This window comes from Hyperolius riggenbachi, chromosome 3 (assembly GCF_040937935.1).
Source record: "Hyperolius riggenbachi isolate aHypRig1 chromosome 3, aHypRig1.pri, whole genome shotgun sequence".
Lineage (NCBI taxonomy): Eukaryota > Metazoa > Chordata > Amphibia > Anura > Hyperoliidae > Hyperolius > Hyperolius riggenbachi.
The window spans coordinates 252608810-252621124 of NC_090648.1; positions in this window are offsets into that span (position 1 = coordinate 252608810).

A 12315-nucleotide genomic window follows, 5' to 3' on the forward strand; every position below is an offset into this window, starting at 1 on the left:
TGATTGCTGTAGTTGACACTGGTGTGCATTTGTGTGTATGCTAGTAATTTATTGCTAGAGGCTCATGCCACATTTGTTTACTGATCGTGAGTCATCAATGGAGTCAAAATGACCTTTTCATGGTACAGGCCAACAGATTTTAGATAATAACTTAATTAAAAAAATGTCTTCCTGATTACACAAACATAAAACATATAAAGATAGATTTCAGTTTAATATCAGAGCTGTACTCTGACTTTGTACTCATATAGGTCATGTTAGCCATTGATAACATATCTTTGGAACTAAAGCACAACTGAAGTACAGTGTGATTTATATTTGCAAAACACTTTTCAATAGCTATATTTTTTTCCTGGTCAGAGTAAGATTAAAAGCATAGTTACATACTACATTTTACCCTTTCTTTCTAAGAAAAATTCTAGCTTACAACAGTCCAGATAAATCTTTACTGAGAGGTCAAGATGTGCTATTCTGATATTTAACCATCACCATAATTTATTAATTACCTTCATAGCTGAAAATAAATAATTAAGGTGTACCCGAGGTGATGCAGCTGGGGTACATATGGGACACAGAGGCATGTTCCCTGCCTCATGACATGCCTCTATGCCCCCCCCATGCCGCTCTCTGCCCCCTCCCCCCACCCCGTGCTATAACCCCCCAAAATTGGCAACAATGATTGTGGCTAATCTCGAGGGGAAAGGAGGAGAGAGATTCCCTGACCACAGCATCATTGCACTGAGGAAGTCCACGTCAGTGGATGCAACGCGTATGCAGGCGTGGCTTCGACACGCAGGAGGAGTGGCCAGGACCATGTACGTGCAGGTGAGGTCTGCTTAATATGCGGTTAGCAGAGATGACTGTGGGATGCCACAGTGGAAAAGTAACTTTTTGAACACGCTGCAACACTCTTATACAGTGCAAGGTAATATCGAGCGCTGAGCGGAGAGCCCGTGGCATATATGCACAGATTGGTATTCAATTGAGCAGATAGCCGGTGATTCATTGACATGACATGGTGCTGCTGAAGATATACCTGTAGCTTGATGCAATTATGCAGTAGAGATGGCCCGAATGGTTCGTCAGCGAACGGTTCCCGGCAAAGTTCCGTGGTTCGCGGAGAACCAGGAACTTTTCCGGGAGTTTGATTTGCCCACATAGTGCATCATTAGGGTCAACTTTGACCCTCTACATCACAGTAAGCAGGTACATTGTAGCCAATCAGGCTACACTCCCTCCTGGGGCCACCTCCCCCACCCCCTTATAAAAGGCAGGCAGCGTCAGGCTTTTCACTCACTCGTGTGCCTGCAGTAATTAGAGAAGGGAGAGCTGCTGTGAAGAGACCTATAGGGAAAGCTTAGTTAGGCTCTTGTAGGCTTCTTAGCTTGCTCCTTGCTGATTCTTATTGCTAAAAAAAGCACCCCTCAACAGCTCTTTTGAGAGCTAATCTTGTTCATGTGATCTATTTTTTTTTTTGCGTGGCCCAGTTGCATTATATACAGCCCTGTCAGTCAGTCACAACTGGCATTTGGCCCCTTGGTGGTATAATTACTACTGTGCCAGGTGCACATTGTAAAACCCATCACTGCATATACCTACATGTTATTCACTTCAGTGCACCCACCTACCTACGTGAGCGCACGCAGTGTCACTGAGCCTGACCGGTACCTGTCTCTGTGTGACAGGTGCACATTATAATACCCATCACTGCATATACCTACCTGTTGTTCATAGTGCACCCACCAACCTACGTGAGTGCACACAGTGTCACTGTGCCTGTCTGGTACCTGTCTGTGTGTGACAGGTGCACATTGTAATGCCCATCACTGCATATACCTACCTGTTGTTCACTTCAGTGCACCCACCAACCTACGTGAGCGCACGCAGTGTCACTGAGCCTGACCGGTACCTGTCTCTGTGTGACAGGTGCACATTATAATACCCATCACTGCATATACCTACCTGTTGTTCACAGTGCACCCACCAACCTACGTGAGTGCACACAGTGTCACTGTGCCTGTCTGGTACCTGTCTGTGTGTGACAGGTGAACATTATAATACCCATCACTGCATATACCTACCTGTTGTTCACAGTGCACCCACCTACCTATGTGAGCGCACGCAGTGTCACTGTGCCTGTCCGGTACCTGTCTGTGTGTGACAGGTGCACACTGTAATACCCATCACTGCATATACCTACCTGTTGTTCAGTGCACCCACCTACCTATGTGAGCGCACGCAGTGTGATATTTAATACCACCAGTCACTGTACCTGTTCACGGTACGTGTGTGTGAGACAGGTGCACATTTGTAATACCCATCACTGCATATACCTACCTGTTGAGCGCACACAGTGTGATATACCACTCTGTGCATACCTGTTAACTGCACCTGTGCGACTGCACATTGTATTAGTCAAGTCAGTGCATACTTTTCACTTCATCCCCCCCGATATGGACAAAACAGGTAGAGGCAGACCCAGAGGAAGACCCAGAGGAAGGCCACCCATCAGGTCTGTTCGAAGTCGCGCTGATGTGATTTCAGGTACAGTGACTACTGGTGGTATTAATAGGTAGGTGGGTGCACTGTGATCTGTGAACAACAGGTAGGTATATGCAGTGATGGGTATTATAATGTGCACCTTGTCCAAAGTAAAGTGCTCAGAAGAAGGCATGTCCCATCAACTCCCAAAATTGTCAGGACGTGGTTGACTATTTAACACAGAACACCTCATCTTCCGCAGCCACCAGCGCTACTACTAGCACCACATTCGTTCCATTTGACAATTCGCAGGAAGTTATGTGGTGGGGAATTAACTGATTCACAGCAACTACTGTTACAAAAAGATGAAGGTGCTAAGCAAGTTACACCACCTCATATGTCTGAGTTAGGCAACACTATGGACGTAAGGTGTCAGGAGGAGGATGATGAAGTACCTGCTGTTGGTGCAGCTTATGAGGTGTCTGAGGCAAGCGATGCTGGGCAGGATGACTATGATGATGATGATGATACGGATGCCACGTGGGTTCCCAATAGAGATGATGAACAGGGGGACAGTTCAGAGGGGGAGTCAGAGAGGAGTAGGAGGAGATGAGTTCCTGAAAGAGCATGGGGAGCTCGTCATCAGAAACAGCTGTTGGCAGTGTCCGGCACCATGTACCACCACCTATGGACAGCCAGCCAACATGCCCTTCAACGTCAGCTGCTGATGCCACCATAGTGCCATCACCCCAGGGGGACTCAGCGGTTTGGAATTTTTTTAATGTGTCTGCCTCAGATCAGAGCAATGCCATCTGTTCTCTCTGCCTCCAAAAATTGAGCCATGGAAAGGCCAACACCCATGTCACTGCATATACTTACCTAACTTTTGTGTTAAGTGAACCCACCTCATCACTGCATATACCTAGCTGTTTTGTTCAGTGAACCCACCTCATCACTGCATATACCTAGCTGTTTTGTTCAGTGAACCCACCTCATCACTGCATATACCTAGCTATTGTGGCAAGTGGTGTCATCATTGTTCACCATAACAGATTCTCGTTAAAGGATTTAAAGTTAATTCATTTCAAATACACCAGGGCCTCGAAAGTCCTCCTCATGTATTGTTATTTTTGGTCACTACCTTTTGTGTTGAGTGAACCCACCTCATCACTGCATATACCTAGCTGTTGTGGCAAATGGTGTCATCATTGTCCACCATAACAGATTCTCGTTAAAGGATTTAAAGTTAATTAGTTTCAAATACAGCAAGCGCTCGAAAGTCCTCCTGTATTGTTATTTTTGGTCACTACCTCGGAACGTGCATGCCATACCTGCTGCCTTCCTTGGATGTGTGGTGGTGGTAGCCATTTCTTAGGCTCCCACTCCAGACCAGAATTGAACCAGGATTCCCCGGCCATTACCCCTGGTCAGTCACCATGGTACTGAGAAAGTACCATCAAAAGTTTCACACAGTTGAATGAATGGCAGACTTGCCCTCCATAACACATTCTTGGCAAATGCATTCGAATTGGTTTCTCTTCAGCTGGGTCAAGGGTCCATCTGACCACAGATGCCTGGTCTGCAAAGCACAGTCAGGGCAGGTGTATTACTACAGCATGGGTCTCAGGCTCCTACTTCGGACCGGAATCGAACCCTGATTCACCGGCCATTACTCACTGGTCACAATGGCAGACTTGCCCTCCAGAACAGATTCTCGTGAAAGGCAAGTGGTGTCATCATTGTCCGCCACAACAGATTCTTGTTAAAGGATTTAAAGTTAATTCATTTCAAATACAGCAGGGCCTCGAAAGTCCTCCTCCTGTATTGTTATTTTTGGTCACTACCTCGGGACGTGCATGCCATGCCAGCTGCCTTCCTTGGATGTGTGTGGTGGTAGCCGTTTCTTAGGCTCCAACTCTGGACCGGAATAGAACCAGGATTCCCCAGCCATTACCTGTGGTCACTCACAATGGCAGACTTGCTCTACATAAAAGATTCTCACCTCCTTGAGGAGGAGACCAACCTGGTGAATCGCAGTGAAGGCACCATCAGACTTGCCCTCCATAACAGATTCTCGTTAAAGGATTTAAAGTTGATTCATTTCACATACACAGCAGGGCCTCGACCTTCTGTATTGTTATTTTTGGTCACTACCTCGGGATGTGCATGCCTGCTGCCTTCCTTGGATGTGTAGTGGTAGCTGTTTCTTAGGCTCTAACTCTGGACCAGAATAGAACCAGGATTGCCTGGCCATTACCCGTGGTCACAATGGCAGACTTGCCCTCTATAATAGATTCTCGTTGCAGCCAGGTACTGAAACGCAAGCAGAAAATGTAATGTAAAAAAAAATAGATGTAAGCTTTAACAATGGTAGAGAAAGAACCATGGAAAGTTGATAAGGCAGTCAGACATTACCTAACCTGACATCACTGAGTGAGGAAAAGCAATCTCGCCATGGTGTGCAGTAGTCCAGCATGGACGTCACTACACAAACAGCTGTTTGCGGTGCGTTACACAGTGAGTTTGGTGTGTCAGTGTGAAGCAGTACACTAATTACACTACCTGATTGATGTATACACATGCAAGATGTTTTAAAGCACTTAGACCTGCTATTTAGCATTCAATGTGATTTCTGCCCATAAAACGCTGCTTTGCATCAAATCCAGATTTTTCCCTGGGACTTTTGGCATGTATCCCACTCCGCCATGCCCCCCTCCAGGTGTTAGACCCCTTGAAACATCTTTTCACTTTTGTGGCCAGCATAATTTTTTCTAGTTTTCCAGGTACGCCTCCCATTGAAGTCTATTGCGGTTCGCGAAAGTTTGCGCGAACCGAACTTTTGCGGAAGTTCGCTAACCCAGTTCGTACTAAAAATCGGAGGTTTGGGCCATCTCTACCAGTCACCCCCTTGCCCGGCATCTGACAGCTGGCTTGGTGGAACTGTTAGCTCGTCAGCTGTTAAAATACCAGCTGGTGGACTCTGAGGCCTTCTGTAAATTTTTGGCCATTGGGACACCGCAGTGGAAGATACCATCCAGCAATTATTTCTCTAAAAAGGCGATACCCAAACTGTACCGTGAAGTTGAGAGTCAAGTGGTGTCATCTCTGGCACACAGTTTTGGGTTAAGGGTCCACCTGACCATGGGTGCCTGGTCTGCCAAGCATGGTCAGGGCAGGTACATTACTTACACAGCCCATTGGGTCAACCTGGTGATCGATGGCAAGCAGGGAGTGCGTGGCTGTGCAGCGGACCTAGTGACACCTCCACGGCTTTCAGGCAGGCCTGCTGCTACCTCCTCTACTACTGCTACATCCTCTTCACTGTCGTCCTCCTCCTACTCCTTGGCTGAGTGGCAGTTCAACTCTTCTGGTGCTGCAATCTCCTCTCCAGCTACACAGCCCCAGCTCCCCAGGGCCTATGCTGCATGCCAGGTACGACGGTGTCACACCATCTTAGACATGTCTTGCCTCAAAGAGAAGAGTCACACTGGAGCAGCTCTCCTGGCTGCTCTTAACAAACAGGTGGATCAGTGGCTGACCCGGCACCAGCTGGAGATCTGCAACGTGGTGTGTGACAACGGCAGCAATCTCATTTCCGCTTTGAATTTGGGAAAGCTGACAAATGTACCCTGCATGGCACATGTGCTGAATCTAGTCATTGAAAGATTTGTGTCAAAGTACCCAGGCATAGAGGACGTCCTGAAGCAGGTCAGGAAGTTGTGTGGGCATTTCAGGCGGTCTTACACGGCCATGGCACACTTTGCCGATATTCAGCAAGAAACAAGTTGCCAGTGAGACGCCTGATTTGCGATAGCCCGACTCACTGGAATTCGACCCTCCTTATGTTCTCTCACCTGCTAGAACAGGAGAAAGCCGTCATCCAGTACCTCTACAACTACAGTAGAAGGACACACTCTGGGGAGATGGGGATGTTCTGGCCCAACAACTGGACACTCATGCGAAATGCATGCAGGCTCATGCGGCCGTTTGAGGAGGTAACCAACCTGGTGAGTCACAGTGAAGACACCATCAGCGACTGGATCCTGTACGCTTACTTCCTGCGTAGAGTGGTGGATCAAGCTGTGGGGGAGCGTGAACAGGAACAGTTATAGGAGGAAGTGTTGTGGGATCAATTCTCATCAGAACCAGATGTATCCTCAACACCTGCGGCAGCACAGAAGGAGGAGGAGGAGGAGGAAGAGTTATGTGGGGAAGAGGAGTCAGACTCGGATGATGAGGAAGGTGTTTCTTTGGAGGAGGAGGAGGTGGCGGCAGAAGAACAACCACAGCAGGCGTCGCAGGGGGGCTGTGCTGCTCAACATTCCTGTAGTATTGTTCTTGGCTGGGGGGAGGAGGAGGATTTACCTGACATCACTGAGGAAAAGCAAGAGGAGATTGATAGTACGCCTGGATCCAACTGTGTGCAGATGGCATCTTTCAGGCTGTCCAGCCTGTTGAGGGACCCCCGTATAAAAAACTCAAGGGGAATGAGCTGTACTGGGTGACCACGCTACTAGACCCTCGGTATAGGCACAAAGTGGCGGAGATGTTACCAACTCACCTGAAGGCAAAAAGGATGCAGCACATGCAGAACAAGCTGGCAACTATGCTTTACAATGCGTTTAAGGGTGATGTCACAGCACAACGCAATAAAGGTACCACTACCAGTAATCCTTCTCCCATGTCCATGCAGGCAAGGACAGGACGCTCCAGCAATCTCATGGTGATGTTGGACATGCTTACATTACTTAGTTCAACGCCTCGCCTAAGCCCTTCTGGATCCACCCTCCACCAACGCCTGGACCGGCAGGTAGCCGACTACCTGGCCTTAAGTGTGGATGTAGACATTGTGAGCACCGATGAACCCTTGGACTACTGGGTGCGCAGACTTGACCTGTGGCCAGAGCTTGTTTGTGCAAACAAGCTTCCTCCCTCGTTTAGGAAGTTAACTATTTCCTTAAAGACTTGTGCACTGGAATTAAGTTAATTTGTATGCAGCTGTCTCTTCCTAGCCACTCTCCCTGCCGATCCTCCGCCTTCCTGCATGCTGAGAGAGCAGCTCGCTCTCCTTCCAGCGTCGTGACCCTAGAGGTCACTAAAATGAAAGTAAGAAGATGAAGGCTACAGGAACGGCAGAGAGTGGCGAAGATTGCGGCTACCTGATCCGCCCAGCCCCCCGGATCAGGTAGCATAGGTTTTTTTTTATGTTATGTATCCACGTAGGGTTCTCTGTAAAGCCAAAACTATTAGTGTGCAAAACTAATATCAAACCAGGTCACACTGAAAAAGAAGAAAAAACTGTTATTTTGCGAAATGCATTCAATTATTTAGAGTTATGGTGTACACATACAGTGTACACCATAGTGGGATGCGAAAGTTTGGGCAACCTTGTTGATCGTCATGATTTTCTTGTATAAATCGTTAGTTGTTACGATAAAAAATGTCAGTTAAATATATCATATAGGAGACACACACAGTGATATTTGAGAAGTGAAATGAAGTTTATTGGATTTACAGAAAGTGCGCAATAATTGTCAAATTGGCTTGGTAAGCATCCCACTGTAGCTCAACTATAGATGAGTAACAGATTTTTTTACAAACTGTGTCATGCTATGATTGCCTAGCAGCTCTGGCCAAATAATGCATGTTACTGTACTTTGTGTTTCAGCTTTCCAGGATAAGAAAAGGCACCTGCACTATCCAGAGGAGTCTTCAAAGAAGAAGCAGCTAACTCTTCCATTAGCGATATAACCCTGGCTTTTGAGGGCTTTTTGACTTTTTAAATTTTTTGGGTGGGGAGGAGGGGGAAGTCTACTTAATTTCACCACATCTATAAAGAGTATTGTGCTGTCTTTTTTTTGTTTTGCTGAAGTAAAAAATTAAGGCAACGGGAGAGCATTCAGGGAGCTCCAAAGTGGGTTGAAAGATCTCATTGTGCCTATTAAAATGGAACTAAAATGTATAACGTCCAATCTGCTCTAAAAGATTAGCCACAGCATAATAACCTTTTGGAAAAAAAATCTTCATTACAATTTATGGAAATCATGAAAACAGTGGTGAAACACACACAAAAAAACACAAATAAAAAAGAACAATAATCTCTGCATCTTGTATTGCTACACCACTGCTTACCTTGGTCAAAAAAGATAGTGTGGGCTGCTGACAAATTAGTAAATTATCAGTTGTGTGATTATATTTCCATTATACTTTCATGCATATATCTGCTGTGAGATTTCTATTTCTGCAACAGTTGATTTTGAAATGGGGAGCACTTGTGACCATATTTTTGTACTTTGCACCAGGTTACATAGGGAGATTAGCTTCAGAGTCTAGGAAAGTGATTGATGGTGCGTATGCATGTCCTAGATTGCTCTCATCTGCACTGCCACTTAAGGCCCGTACCCACCTTGTGATTTTTCCAACGATTTTCCAAATCTTGTGATGTTGGTACAGGTGCATGATCACGCAAACATTGCATAGTGTCTCATGGTGATAACGAGGTTTGGATCTTTAAGATCCCCAATGACTCCTGTGCAAAGCACCACAATCGTTTGGAGTCTCGTTCGCGCCCATCATGTAACATCGTGCATACCCGCCGAAGGTGGTGGAAGATGGATTAGGGAGCGCTTGTCGTCAAGGATATGTTGATATGTCTGATTTTTACAGCAACAAACATTTTTTTTAAAGCTTTGATTTTGATTTGGGGACAAATAGTAAATTTGCTAACTATATAGATTGTCATCTCTAGCTGTAGTCAGTTGCCCATCTAACTGCAGAAGCCATTACCGGCACTGGACTACCATCACTGGAACTGTTGTATAAGACTCGCTGTATGAGAAGGGCCAAAAACATCATCAAGGACAACACTCACCCTGGAAATGCCTTTTGAGCTCCTTCCATCACGTAACCATTTTAGATCAGTCCGCATACATACAAACAAACAGACAGGGGTGTAACTAGAAATCACTGTGCCCCCTGCAAGATTTTGAATGTAGCCCCCCCAGACCTCCGTCGCATGGAGTGTGAAAGAGGTGGATCTGCGTTCCCTGCCCACTGCTATCATTGCTGGAGGGGAGAGCACTGAAGGCAGAGCCTGAGGTGAGGGAGGGTGGAGTCGGACTCCCCTCCTCGATGCTGTGTGTACCCTATGCTCCACCTTCCTGTTCTGCACCCCCTCCTGCCCCTAAGGATGCTGCTGCATCCCTTGCAGAGGCTATTGTTATGACCCTGCAAACAGACTGAAAACCAGCTTTTTCCCCTTCTGCCATAAACTTGATAAACTCTGATTCCTCACACTGTGTACAAATTGTTTAAATATTTGAAATACTTGGCATGCTTGTATAATTCCTCTATTTCTACTTTTGTTACTATCACTATGTTCCCTATATACACCATGGGGCTGTCATGAAAAGTAATTTCATTGTGTTACATAATGACAACAAAGTGCTTGAATTGAATATATTTTTTTCTATGTTTTGTTACACATTTTAAAAATGAATATATATGGAGTCTTTCTTGCGGAGAAAAAAAAAGTGTTCAATCACTCCACCTAGCGGTGGCAATGGATACAATTAAATTTTTATTTCATTTTTAATCTATTTTATTTATTTAAATGAACCACTTTACTGGAATCCTTTTCCCATTGCCCACTCTCGTCACTCACTGAGCTGCAAGCTTGGTCCTTGCTTCGTTCTGACCAGGGCTGTGGAGTCGGCACAAAAATCTTCCAACTCAGACTCCGACTCTGATGCCTCTGTCTATGAAACCACCTAATCCGGGTATCCAAAATGGCTCTGACTCCTCGACTCTGACTGCTTAGTAAAATACTTACCAGGGCTGTGGAAATCACAGACTCTGATACTCAAAATTCTCTGACTCCTCGACTCCAACTCTGACTCCAAAGCCCTGGTTCTGACAACTTTTTATTCAAAACTCTGACCACTATGGATAGTGGAGATTGCACAGCAGGACCCTTGCCTGCAACCCGAGTGAGCAGGCAAGGGTCCAAGCGGACATATAATTAGAATAAAAACATAATGCGAATTAAAATTTGTCCAATTGAAGGGAGGACCAAGCCCACAGCCTAGTGAGCAAAGGGAGTGGGCAAAGAGACAATGATTCCAGTAAAGTGGTCATTTAAATAATTAAAATAAATATATAAAAATCATTAATTAAAATGAATAATAATTGTTTTTTATCCTATGCAATGACACCACTAGGTGGCATGCTGGCAATTTTTTATGTATTTTCCTCAGCTAGAAAGCCTTCAATCAGGAGGCAGGAATGAGGGAATATGGCCCCCGGAGAGAGAACATTTGGGCGTCTTGTACATGGAAAGTATGGGGATTTTTTTCACAGAACTTCTAACATAATTTGTAAGAGAAATGTGTTGGCTACAAGGCTCATTTTTATGTAATTTAATGGATCCAGTGGACATAAATGTGTGGTGTTCTGCAGTGTGTAGCACTAGTCTATGGGGATTCCAGCTGGGCCCCCTAAAGAAGATTAGTATCTATAGAGCAACCACTCTCATGACGTCACACCAGAATCCTCTCAAAGGTTCATTAAACAACTGATATTTAAAGCAAATGCAATGCTTATAACAAACCTGTAAACGGTGTGGGTCAAACACCCACAAAGAAAGATTCCTTGAGGTACAGAACAGTTACATAGTTACATAGTTATTTTGGTTGAAAAGCTGAACATCAGATATCATTTCTGGCCCCATGCTTATTTTATTCTAGCATGCATGCATGTTCAGCGAGAACCTCCAGAAAGACTTTTACCTTTTAAAACTTGTTAATTAAGAGTCAATTGCCATTTAACAGTCCAATGAACCAACAGTACCCAAATTGCAAATCATTGACACCTGAATTGATTAGAACTTCAGTTGCTCAATAACCACCCTTAACTTGATGTAATGTTGATTGGAGCATATTAATTCATAATGGTTTGTGAACGTATTTCACATATTGCATATTCACATATCCTGTGTGTACTGATGCGCCATATTTTGGTGCATCAATGGCATCTGTGCCCCTGACCTGGTAGACACTGGACATGACCTGGCCCTGTGCTGTAGCTGTACCACACACCTTGTGGCTATTGTCATTTATCGTGTGTATAATTCATTTGGATAGTTTCCAATACGGGGCCCAGCTTCTAGTTCTGTGGCCGCCGTTTGTTTTTCCTTATTTTTCTTCTTTTGTAAAAGCCACTATTCCACTTAAACAGTCTAACCTTTGTTTGTTTTTGGTCTTCGATGTAATGGCCGCCGGACGCTCCCGCCCCTATCTTCTTCCCTTGTCTGTGGACACTGCTTTGGTTCCGCTGACGGGTTGCTGGTTTGGGCGGCTGCGCCCGGATTGGCCGTTGAGTAGCTTTAATAGTCAGCGTGTGCGTGATTGCGTGTATCCTACTGGTTGACACGCCCCCTCGAGAAAGCCGGAAGTGAACCGGCGAAACATGTCGGGTCCACACGGCGTGCCGGTGTAACCCTCGTGGAGCATGCCCGCCCTCTGCCTCATTCCACTCTACCTAGCCGCACAACCCGGACATCCTTGCTGGCATAGCATGCAGTCCTGTCACGAACTTGGACGTTTCTAGCCTCTGTGTTTGAGCGGACCAGCGTCTTCCCCATATTGTGGATTACAGCAAGTCTGCCTCTTCCTGGATATCAGGCTCACCGCACAATGAACTGTGAGCCACCATGTTATCATTCTTGATGCCCGGAGACTGCATGGAACGGGTACAGTATATCGGATGATCGTGGGCTCCCTGCACTGCTTTGCTGTTGGCTGTTTACTCATGCTTTGCTGGCTTGCTACTTGCCGT